The sequence below is a fragment of the Amblyomma mixtum genome, chromosome 1, assembly GCF_055824585.1.
Source record: "Amblyomma mixtum isolate Tamu chromosome 1, ASM5582458v1, whole genome shotgun sequence".
Lineage (NCBI taxonomy): Eukaryota > Metazoa > Arthropoda > Arachnida > Ixodida > Ixodidae > Amblyomma > Amblyomma mixtum.
Window position 1 is genome coordinate 256,116,817 of NC_143012.1, and position 12,699 is coordinate 256,129,515.

The following is a 12,699-nucleotide window of genomic DNA, read 5'->3' on the forward strand; positions in this document are numbered from 1 at the left end:
GATTTTTTTTTTTTTCTATTCCCATTTTTTTTTTACGCTTAGTTAATTTAGTGCAAACATCATTGTTATATCTGCCCTTCTTTTAGCACTAATTTGACCTGGGATACGTAAAACGTACCACGAGTGTTATGCATTCACCAGCCAGTTGCACTCGGAAGCGCTGAGTTCGACTACGGTTTATTTTGTTTTTAACTCATGCATAATGTATGATAACGCAGAACGTTGTGTTTGGACAACGCAGCGACAATTTCAGGGCCAGCCCTTTAGACTCGATACGTACTATGAGAGGAAAAAACGAGTCACGTTTCATTTAGGTTTCTCTGCAAAGAAAAGTTAATCTTAGTGAATTAGCTTTCGTTACATATGGAACTAGTGAACGCTCGTCTTCGTTTCGCGTGAGCTTCTCTGTTCCTTTCTTCTCGGATTGGAACACTGCATGCATTTATTATTAGCCCGCCGATAGGAAAAATCAAAGCGCTTGCGTACGGGACTCATCTCGGCGTTCTCTGGACAATACGTGGTTTCTGCGTTTTTGCAAAGCGATAAGTTAAAACGGCGTTATCCATTTAACGCTGTCTCTGCCAACTACGCGGCTCATTCAAGGCTAGCTCGGAGGGCTGGTTTGGTGGCGACATCTGTTAGCGGTTCAACGTATCATTTTCTTCAAAGAGCGGACGCGGCGGCGGCAAAACGCGGGCGGAGTACCTCTAGCCGAGTTTCACTTCAGGGTGGACACCTCAATTAGGTGGATTCCTGAACTGTGCCGTGAAGGAAGCAAAGAAGGTGGGAGTGAAAGATGAAAGAGAGAAAGATGTGCCGTAGTAGAGGACGCGGTTCTCAGTCCGGCCGGTCCGGTCTTGGAAGCCAATGTTCGGGATTTCAGTAATAATTTATCCTGCGTATAGTTGGCACAGCCGATTTCGACGATATCATCAAATTCGGAGCCTTTACACCACATGAACGCACGGTCACTTATCCATCTGCATGCAAAATCCCGCTCCAGTAATAGTAAGATAAGGTGGGTGTAGTAATGCGGCGTTTAGTTTGGAGCAGAGGAGTGCAGTAACGGGTTTAGGGGTGGAGGTTAGGATGGGTGTCGAGATTTTGTGGCGCATAAGTGGGTGTCACTACCCAGGTTGCCCTAGCGCTTTATGGGGCGGCTGTGTGTTGGGTTGAATGATATATGAGCATCGAGATGCGGCGTGCGCGGACGCTACCGCCGCCGATACGGTATTGCAGAACAGCTGTCGATCTATAAAAAAGAATACGCACATAGTTTCGGATCTCGTAAGGGCTGCAAGACAATATGAGTGTAATGGGCAACATTTAGGAAAATAGTTTATTTAGTGCACTCGAATAGTACGCCAGCCATTGTAGTTGAGGTTGTGTGCACAAAGGAAGGGAATCTGACACGTGAAAAACGTTCTGGCCCGTAATCCACTGCTGCAAACTGAAATATGTCGTGCAAAATCCGAATACTCTCTGATTAACATGAAGCCGTGCGTGAGCTCCACAAACCATTCTCGACGTACCTAATCGCACAGCAGACTAGTTCTATAACCAGAGTCCTCTCAGCGCGTAACGTGTGCATTCGCCTCGCGTGGAACCCTTGACACGAGGGCGATGACGACGGGAACCAGTCCGCTCACAACGAGGCATACCGCGCCATTACCGGCGACCCTACTGATATGTCCAACAACTTGGCTGTCCTAATGAACAGGCTCGAGTGTGTCAGACAGAGCAGCCGTGCTCGACTTTTGGCCGTTACACCGCCAGGGTACCTTAATTGCTACCTCAGCTACATCGCTCATCGCCGATGTCGCCTACACGCAAACATCATCTGCAAATGGCTCACTGGCCCTCACTGGCATCAGGGGGGCAATATAGACGTTGCCATTAAGTGCCCGTACTGCGGCTGTATATGCCGTGCTGATCTGTACCACGCAGTTTGGCATCGCTCAGACTTCCCCATGGAACGCGGCAACCTCGTCGCCAAGCGTGGTTTTACCACCAATGGCGAGGAATTTCGTGCATTGACCAGAGCCGGAGCTAACGACATCTGGGAAGATATTGTCAAATATGCGAAGGTAAGTGGTCTCTACAAAGCAGTGTAGAGCGTGGCTCGGCCACCCAAGACGCCCCCCCCCCCCCAGGTATCTCAAAGGGCCCTACTTTCCCTTGCTCAACAACCCATTTTCCCCAACAAACGGCCTAGAGTCTCCGTTTCTAAATAAACAGTTCATTCATTCATTCATTCATTCATTTAGCGTGAAGTGTCCATAAAAAGTGACGATTTACTACATAATGTTCCATAGGCTGCATACACTTCGCGTAATAATAGGCAGGGATGCGTTAGCCTCTATAGTCTATATAGGCTGATTTTGGCCACCTGAGGTACTTGAAAGTCCACAGGCCTCCCACGGTGGGCAGGCGTTCTTGCATCACAGCCACCGCAGCCTAACGCTGAGGTCATGTAGCCATCCTGAGAAGCGTAGCTGGGTTCAGAGCAGCTAGGTAGGCTATAGGTAAGTAGTTACATTGTTCGTGACTGCATACGCAGAGCGGTTCATTTGTTACACTGTAGCAAAACAATTTGTTCCTAGGGTTTCTGAGTTCCTGTCAACAAGGATTGACTCTGGAACAGGGTGTTGCATAGATGGAGATAGATAGGAGATAGATGCTCTTAATATCAAGATAAAGAAACGCATCCAGAACATTGGCCACAAAACGAAACTCAGAATTTTCACCGGAGGAACGCATACGTTCTTGCTCACCAAACACCGAATACGAATGCCTCGCCCACTAGCCTTCCACCTGACCTCCGCTCCACTCTTCACATCTTGTCCTCCATAAGGAGAGGTACACGTGCTTTGATTCCCCCGTGCACGTACCCCCCTCCCTCATAACTTAATGAGATTGGAGGAGGTATCCTTTAGAAGGCTAAGGGCTGAGGCGGCCCTTACCCCGTCGGTGACATGCCGATGGGGCTCTCAAGAAGATGCTGTGCTCAGCACATATATGTCCCAAGTGTTACGCGCCGGTCGCCTAGGTGGATCTTCGCCACCTTTTGCGGACTTGCCCAGAAACGCAGGTCTCAAGAAAAAGACGAAGCTAGACTTACGGCTGCAAGGGAGGAACACCTGTCCTTGTGGCTAACGGACAACGCTAAGCGCCGGAACCTGCTAAGGTTTCTGGAAGTGAATAGGCTGCACGGCGTATACTGTAGCGACAGCCTCTTCTTATGCTGCATGACAAGTCTTAGAACTAAAAAAAAAATAATTCACTTGAGACGTGGCCATAACCCCCTCGTAGAATGGCCTCACCTGTGTCGATCACGCAGGAACCACCAAGGCACCACGGTTGATGCCACAGTAGACGACACATAGCTGGCTTTCTGCAGCCCCGCTCGCCCTTTTGGTTGTTGTTGTTGCCTTGGTGGCGATCCAGCTTCCTGGTAATGCTACCAGCTGATGGAGAATACTTGTTTCCCACACCTTCACATATTGCAGGAGAGTGGCTTACGTGGCTGTTCCGAAATAATTGTTTCTTTCCCCGCACAACTGCACCCCGTAAACTTTTATGGTCGATAGTACATCGCGTACAATGGCTTCGTCGGTTCGTTGCCCCTCAATGTCGGCGAATTCTCGTCGCTTCCGTCTGGCCAGCTGTGCATCAACGACGCATTGTCATAAATGGAAGGGTGCCGGGAAAAGAGACACGATCTGTCCGGTACTACCCACCGCGTGTTCACGGGAGGTATTCAGACAACTGGATTTCGAAGAAGAAGAAGAATATACTTTATTTTAAATTTGTCGTGTCCGGTCGCTGTGTTGAATGCAGCGAAAGACGCACACGGTACTTTTAGACTTCGTTTATTTAAAGCTGATGAGGGTGCGACCAGCGTCGACCGAGGCAGGAGCCGAACTGGCCGCCCGAAGAAAGGAGGGAGTGGAGAAGCGTCCACGGCAGGGAGTGGCTTCCCAGAACAGGAGGAGGGTGCGGGGGCGCACCGTGGGGGGGCATCCGGCGACAGCGTGCGACGAGGGGCAAGCGGTCGTTAGGAGGAGGATGCGAGTGGTCGTTAGGAGGAGGATTGAGTGGTCGTTAGGAGGAGGATGCGAACTGTCGTTAGGAGGAGGACGAGGGGGCGCACACACACAAAAGCAATAAGGGGACACAACACTTCCTTCCCCCTTAGAAAGTTGCCTGGTATCGTGCAGGGGGTCGGCGCTCACGCGTGGAGGCGCGCTGGCTTTGTGCGCTCGGGGGAGAAACACTTGTAGGCTGGCTGTTGTTCGCTGTGTCTCCTGGGTCTGTCCTGGGCGAAGTCTCTTCTTCCGGGAAGAGGTGCCAGGCTATGTGGGAAAATGGTGCACGTGTTCTCTCCGCTGGCGGACAGCTCTCAGACGGCGTCGTAAATCTACGCAGCTGGTTGAGATGTCGGCGTGCTACTGTGCCATGTATGTTGACGAGCCAAGAGCGCAGGCCTATGCGTCTGACAATTGTAGCTTCCTCCCAGCGTGGCTTTTTCAGAAACTGTCGGGCGAGGACGCGCTGCCCCTCATTAAGCGTGCCGCAGCGCGGAATTGCTTTTTCTTCCCGGAACGTCTCTGCCTTTGGCTCGGGGAGGATGGCTGTGAGCTGGGTTCGCATTTCACGCTCGAACATCATTTTCGAGGGGGTCTCGCCTGTTGTGCTCTGAACCGTCGTGTGCTGCTTGAAGAGAAAGCGCGCAAGGCGGCGCTGCAGCGAGCCTGTCTGATCTCTTTCAAGGGCGCGTTTTAGCTCGGCTACGTAGCGCTCGGCTTGTCCGTTTGTCGCTGGGTGGTAGGGGGCCGATGTAACTGATGAGATCCCGTTGTCGCGATAAAACTTGAGGATCTCCGCAGACACAAACGGTGTTCCGTTGTCCGATACTACCTTGCGCGGCAGGCCGAACGTTGCAAATAGTGATCGGAGGTTGTCAATGACTGCTGCCGAAGTCGTCTGTCCCATTTGCCTTATCTCAAGCCACTTTGTGTAGGCATCTACGACCACAAGGAAAGTGCAGCCCTCAATTGGTCCTGCAAAATCAATGTGCAGTGTGTGCCATGGTGTGTCTGGCTTTTCCCATTCTGGGACAGGAGCTTTCGGCGGGGCGCTCCGGCTGCTCTGGCAAGGCTTGCATTCTCGCACCACTGTTTCGATGTCGTTGTCAATGCCAGGCCACCACATGTAGCTTCTGGCACACTTTTTCATTGCAACGATGCCCCGATGTCCGGCGTGGATGAGAGACATAGCTTGTGCGCGTAGTTCTCTCGGCATCACAACTCGGGACCCAAATATGATGCAGCCGCGATGGGTGCTCAACTCTGTAGCTCGCCTGCGGTAAGCGTCGAAGTTGTCCCCTTTGAGTTTATGCACGTTGCCTTGTTGAACAGCTGTGTAAACTAGCCGGAGAGCTGCGCACTTCTGCGTAGATGCTGCAACTGTGCCTGCTGTAAGCGGAGGTTCTGGCAGTGCTTCGAACATCAGAACGTCTCCTGGTGGAAATGGTTCGTCAACAGTTGCGTCTAGTGGCAGACGGCTTAGCGCATCGGCGTTTTGATGTTTACTCCCATTGCGGTAGACCAGAGCGTAGTCGTACGCTGAGAGTTTGATGCACCAACGTGTCATTCGCGGAGACAAAGTTGGTGGCATAGGCCTTTGTGGTCCCAGAATGCCCAATAGCGGTCGGTGATCGGTTATAAAGGTCACCTTCCGGCCGGCAATGTACTGGTGAAAATGTGTCGCCGCGTAGACGATGGCTAGCCCTTCTTTGTCAAGTTGCGCGTAGTTGCGTTCTGCTTGCGACAACGTACGTGAGGCGAAGGCGATGGGAGCTTCCCTTCCTTGCTCGTCAGTTTGCGATAGAACCGCGCCGACTCCGTACGGTGATGCGTCGCAAGCCAAAAGCAGAGGCTTCCTTTCGTCGTAGTGGCGGAGGACTGTACATCTTCGAATCAGGTCTTTCAGGGCATCGAATGACTGCTGATGGCGTGGCGACCATGTCCATGTCACATCTTTCCGAAGGAGTTGGTATAAGTCGTTGGCCACGGTAGCTCTTTGTTCCGAGAACCGGTCGTAGAACGTCAAGAGTCCGAGAAAAGCCTGTAGCTCCTGCTTGTTTGTTGGAGCTCGTGCTTCTGTGATCGCTCGCACTTTGTCCTCGGTAGGGTGAATGCCTTCCGCATCAATTCGGTGTCCCAGAAATTGCACCTCTGGCACCGCAAAACAGCACTTCGATTTGCTTATGCACAAATTAGCGTTTGCTAGCCTTTCGAGAACGAGCTCTAGGCGCACTGCATGCTCTTCAGTGGAAGTGCCACTGATGATGACATCGTCAAGGTAGACACAAACTCCTGGGATGCCCTGAAGCACTGTCTCCATGAATTTTTGAAATATGGCCGGGGCTGCAGCTACGCCAAAAGGCAGTCGCTTGACTTTGTACAAGCCTTTCAGTGTGTTAATTGCCAATAATTCAGCAGTTGACTCGCTCACCTTCAGCTGCTGATACGCCTGGGTGAGGTCCAATGTGCTGAAGACTCTTGCGCCACGTAGTACACTGAATACTTCTTCAGGTGTCGGTAGCGGGTAAGAGGACGCTTTAGTCGCAAGATTGACGGCGCTCCGGTAGTCTCCGCAGAGGCGTATGGTTCCGTTCTTCTTGCGAACTACGACAAGTGGTGTGGCCCATTCTGAATGCTGCGTCGGCTCGATGACACCTTGCTGCTCCAGTTTGTCCAACTCTTTTTCAACTGAATCTCGGAGAGCAAACGGCACCGGCCTGGCCTTCAGAAATTTGGGTTGCGCGTTGTCCAACAACTCCAGTGTGACCGGGGGCCCTTCGTTTCCTGGAATCTCTTCCGAGAATACTCTTTCGTATTTCTCTTGCAGTTGCTCAACTATGTTCTGGCTCGGCGTCTGGTGTATGCCGCATATCATCACGCCTAGTGGAGAAAACCAGTTTCTCCCTAGAAGGCTTGATCCTGTGCCCTTCACAACAAGCAGAGGTAGCGTATGGGTCTGGCCGTTGTAGTTAACCTGCACGTTGGCAGAGCCCAATAGTGGCAGATTCTGTCCTGACCACGTTCGCAGGTGCGTGTCGTCTTGTTGCAGGGCGGGTGCGTCAGATGGCCATGAAGTTCGGAACGTGTCCTCACTGATCAGAGTACAGGCTGCGCCGGAGTCCACCTCGAACTTAATCAGCTGGTGATGTACGCTTACTTCTGTAAAAATCTTCGGTCGCGTGCCGAGATTCATGGTGTTCAGGTCGTACAACCCAGATGGTGTTGCTGATGTTGTTCCATGGAGATCAGATAGCGGCGTATTCTCTGAGGCGTTGACGCTGTGATTAGGCTGGGAAGGTGACTTTATCTTGGCAAGTCTCCGTTTCGTAATGCATGCTCTTTCGATATGCCCTCGCTTGTGGCAAAAATTACACGTGGCTGACTGGAATCGACATCCCTGGGGGTTGTGTTGGTCGTCACACCGCCAGCAGCGTTGTGCCTTTTTGACCGATTTTACAACAACAGAAGGCTTGCGCACCTGGTTGCTTGTCTGGTGTACCGGCTCGGTGTTCCGGCGAATCCCTCTCTGCTGGTGACCGGCGCTCTCCGCTCGAACGGCGATGTCGTAAGCTTTGCTGAATGTGAGGTCCTTCTCAGCGAACAGGCGCTGCTGCAGTGACTCGTCACTCAGTCCGCACACAAATCTGTCGCGTAACATCACGTCCAAGGGAAGCATGGTGGTGTTAGCAGAAGAAGCTGCGTCTCCCTCCTGCCCGGTAGCTGTTGTCGACAGCGTTCCAAAATTGCAGTCGGCAGCGAGCTTCTTGAGCGCGGCTACGTAGGCGCTCACAGTTTCTCCTCCCAGTTGATCTCGTCGTTGGAAGCGAGCCCGGCTGTAGACCTCGGATGGCCTTGGGTCGTAGTGCTTTTGCAGCGCTTTTACGATGTCGTCGTAAGACACTGCCGCTGGTGTGCTTGGCTGAATAAGGGCGCAGACAGTATCGTAGGTCTGCTCCCCGCACAGCGTCAGCAGGTTGGCCCTCTTCAAGGCTGGGTCTGTGATGTTGTTAGCTTCAAAGTAGAACTGAAGGCGTCCAACCCACGATGACCACGATGAGCCGTTGAATTCTGGTATCTGATTGGGAAACCCTCGCGTAGCCATGGCTTGTCAATAGCGTTGCGTAGCGCGGGTCGAATCCACTTTCTCGTCGCCACTGTCGTGTCCGGTCGCTGTGTTGAATGCAGCGAAAGACGCACACGGTACTTTTAGACTTCGTTTATTTAAAGCTGATGAGGGTGCGACCAGCGTCGACCGAGGCAGGAGCCGAACTGGCCGCCCGAAGAAAGGAGGGAGTGGAGAAGCGTCCACGGCAGGGAGTGGCTTCCCAGAACAGGAGGAGGGTGCGGGGGCGCACCGTGGGGGGGCATCCGGCGACAGCGTGCGACGAGGGGCAAGCGGTCGTTAGGAGGAGGATGCGAGTGGTCGTTAGGAGGAGGATTGAGTGGTCGTTAGGAGGAGGATGCGAACTGTCGTTAGGAGGAGGACGAGGGGGCGCACACACACAAAAGCAATAAGGGGACACAACAAAATTTCTGATAGTCTTCTCGATGGGAGCAGTGTTGTGAGCCGGGTCCGCAGTGGTTTCCCTGCACGAGTAAGGACGAGGAGACAGGGAGCTTCAGGAAGAAACCAACGAGACATACCTGTTTATACTATCTACATCATGGAGCAAATAAAGAGACAGCACATGGTAAGACGACACGATGAGGGAGGTTTACGATGGACGAAGCAGTCGGGCGCTCTTAAATAGCGTTTTCGCCTCCAATTCCCGCCTTTTTTCCCCAAGGAGCAGGGCTTTTCGTGGGTGGTGTTGGTGAAAAACTTTATTATTGGCGGAATCCTTAAAGTTCACAATTTTATAGGTGGGCTGGCTCCTGGTCGTGAGTGGCGGCCGGCAGACCTTCTCCGCCCACTGCACCAGCCTCTGTTGCGAGGCCGGGTCGGGGCGCTGCATATGGATAGTGATGCTGAAGCTCAATGGTCCCAAGGCTGTTGCTGGGGGCTTCCTTTTAGAACGCTGCTCTTAATTGCACATCTAATCTATCTTTATTGGACGACACAATCGTGCGGACAAGTTTTGATGACGGGACATAGCCGTCTAATGCTTTCACATTAATAAAAAAATCATGTTTCTTGCCTGATTCAATGTTTGGAACGCTTGCAATCAATAGTCGCCGAATGCGCACTAAATTCGGAGTCTGTTGAACTTACCGGCGAAGTGGAGCTACATCCGCAGCATTTGCGGCACTGAGCTAATAGTAGCACGGCTTCTCTTTACAGTCTGTGCTACCTCGCTTATCAAGCGATTGCTGCCGAAAAATACTTCCTTCAGAGCCTGCCCACGATTTACGTCAGTAAAAATCCTTTCCTGCTTGTAATGCTCCAAAATAAATCAGCGGGGCCGAAAAGCGGACAGCAAACCATCGTTGCAGTTTTGCATTCCTGCTCTTTTCTTGAGCCTATAGACCACGATTTTTCTTGGGTTTCGTTTGTCTAAACAGCCAGACGCGACGGCGTGTGCTGAAATCGGATGAAAAACAGGGCCACTGACTTTGTAACGCTGGTGTCCGCGAGTACCACGAATAGGATAAAAGCCGGAAATTTTCTCGTCATCCGTGTTTTCTCTCGGCGCACGTGTCCTCGCCGCTTTTATTAGAGCTGCCGCGGTACGCGTCGCACCTGCCGCTCCACCAGCAGCCAAATGTTTCGCGTACCAGACCACCCACACTTGTGTCGGGTGGTTTCTATCGCACCACCGGTGCCTGCGGCTTAATTGTGTGGCATATCTGAGCCACAGAACAAAACGGGGCCTGCACTGAGAACTCCTTCGCCTCAGCAGCACACTCGCACGAACATTTTAATGCAGCCCCAGGCAGCACAGCACAGCACAGGCGGCCATGTTGGATTATCAGTTGTGCCTCCTATAGACCTTTCTAACGAGGGCCCCCTGGGTGTCGCCACATTGCTCTCTCATAGCCTGGGTCGCTTTGGGCCGTTAAACCCCATAAACCAAACCAAACCAATATGTATATAACAGCCGAGTCTTATTGCTACTCACCCATGGGACAGAAACGTGGAGGCTAACAAAAAGGGTTGAATTTAAGTTGAGGACAACTCAGGGAACTATCGAAAGGAAGATGATATATGCATATGCATATGCATAACCGGCGTCTCGGATCGCGTTAGCTGCACCCACCGACTTTAAATCAGGCACAGCCGCCTGTTCCTGCTTTTGAGAGCGTAATATCCATCATACCTATCGCAGCAGTTTTGCACAGTTTTGCAATTACAGTTAGTGCTGCAGTCAAGGCCGGATATATCGAACCCCGATATTTCGAATTACTGACTACATCGAATGAGCAGATTCTCCTATTTAATATCCTATGCAAAAGTATAGGAAAGTCGTGCACTACATCGAAGTTCAATTTCGCTAGTTCGAAATACTGAACGGCGCTCTTCGGTCACTTTTCACGCGCGGTAACGGATCGGCTGCGCGGCCTTGGGCATCTACACCTCCAGCGCTGTGAAACCGCGAAACGAGATTAACCGTGAACGTGGGGTAGGCTTTGTTGAGGGTAGTCTTCAGTCTCCTGTACGCATTTGCCACGCCACGTCGCTGTCATGTGGTGTAGCTAATGCACTTAATTTGGTTTAGTGGGGTTTAACGTCCCAAAGCGACTCAGGCTGTGAGGGACGCCGTAGTGGAGGGCTTCGGAAATTTCGACCACCTGGGGTTCTTTAACGTGCACTGACATCGCACAGTACACGGGCCTCTAGAATTTCGCCTTCATCGAAATTCGGCCGCCGCGGCCGGGGCCGGGATCGAACCAGCGTCTTTTTGGGTCAGCAGCCGAGCGCAGCAACCATAGGGTGCCTCGATGCGCGGGCGCGCATCGAGGCACCCACGTAACTACTATCGGCGGCGTTGAAGACGTTGCAAAAACTAGTCGTGCCCTAATTTTAATGAGATTATTCCATTTTTGTTTATTTATTTATTTATTTACAATACCCCTAAGGACCCTCGTGCGAGGGTTTTACATTTCGGGGGGGGGGGGGGGGGGGGGGGGGGACAAGCATGAAGATACGGCACAGGCACTTGAAATAAAATACATGCAATAACGAAGTATGAAATAAAGCTAATGTGCTCACAAAAAACAACAAACAACGCAGAATAAAATACTCAGTAAATGCACATAATACAACAAAAATACAAAATCTGTTGGTCCATGGTTTGCTTTAACGAATGCTGAAACGATTGCAAGTTAACCTCTGTACCTATGTGTGATTGCAGGTTATTCCAGTCTATTGTAGTGCGAGGAATGAATCATTTCGCGTAAAGCGATGAACGGCATGTTATTCGTTTTATTTTGTTATCGTGGTCACGGCGAGGAAAGACTGCAGGGTGTGGCAAAAAGAAGTCGTCGTGGAGGGTGGGATGGTGATACAGTTTGTGAAGTAAGCTTAGGCGAGCGAAATGGCCTCGACATGATAGTGGTTCCAAGTCAGCACGTTGTTTTAATGCTGTGACCATGGTGTTATCGCTGTGACACTGGTGAAGCGAGAATAATCTGAAAAGATGAAGCGAACAGCACGGTTTTGCAGGGATTCAGTGCTGTTTACGATGTATGCTTGTTGAGGGTCCCATATGGCAGAAGCGTACTCAACTTTCGAGCTTATTAGCGTGATGTAAACAAGTTTTGTATTGACAACAGAGAAATTCATCTTATCCTAAGCAGTGACCTATTTCCAAACCACTGTCGGAAAGTCGCTGCAAGATGCGCGTCACTTGTGTGGATGCAATGCATTCTTGCTATTACGTTACGTATAAGCTTATACTGCCACTTTTTATACATCGAATCATCAGTATATCGAACTAATTGGCCATCTCCTTCGAGTTTCATATATCCGAGTTCAAATGAGCAAGTGCAGTTTCAACCGACATGACGCACCGGGAAAGACGGGTCAGTTGTAGTGGACACTTCCAGGATACGCAACCGACCCCCATTTCGAAAATTTTCTCGAATGGCGAGACGACTATCACAGATCACGGAACGACAATAAAATCTCGCCTGCTGACGTGGAAAGTCTTGGACTTAATAAAAAGAAACTCTGAAACCAACTAGTTTTCCAGCTGGTTCCATGGAAATGGACCCAAATGCAGTTCAAGTGGTTCCAACTGAAATAGTTGATATAGCTTCACTTCACCATCCAAATGTACTCTCACTCGAACAAACTGGATTTCAACTGGCTCCAAATACACTCAGATTGGTTCAAGTTGGAATTTTCATTCAAATGACAGCCCATATGGACTCTCAGTTGGAAGCAGCCTTAGTCTATTTTTTGGCCGCATGTCATGTGCACAGCTTTAGCAGTCTGTAAACTGTTGAGCCCGATTGGTCGCTCTTGGTTCAACATTGCTTCGAAGTGGAGCCAATTTGCACGATATTGTATCAAAACGGTCTTACCAATTGGATCTAATAAGTCTAGCTGTCCGTACCAACAGCGCTGTCTAATTAACGTACTGCCATGGACGGCATAGGATGGTGCGGAGAATTGGGATGGGGTATGATTTTGGGTATGTATGATGCCTTCGTGGCATTGATTCTCACG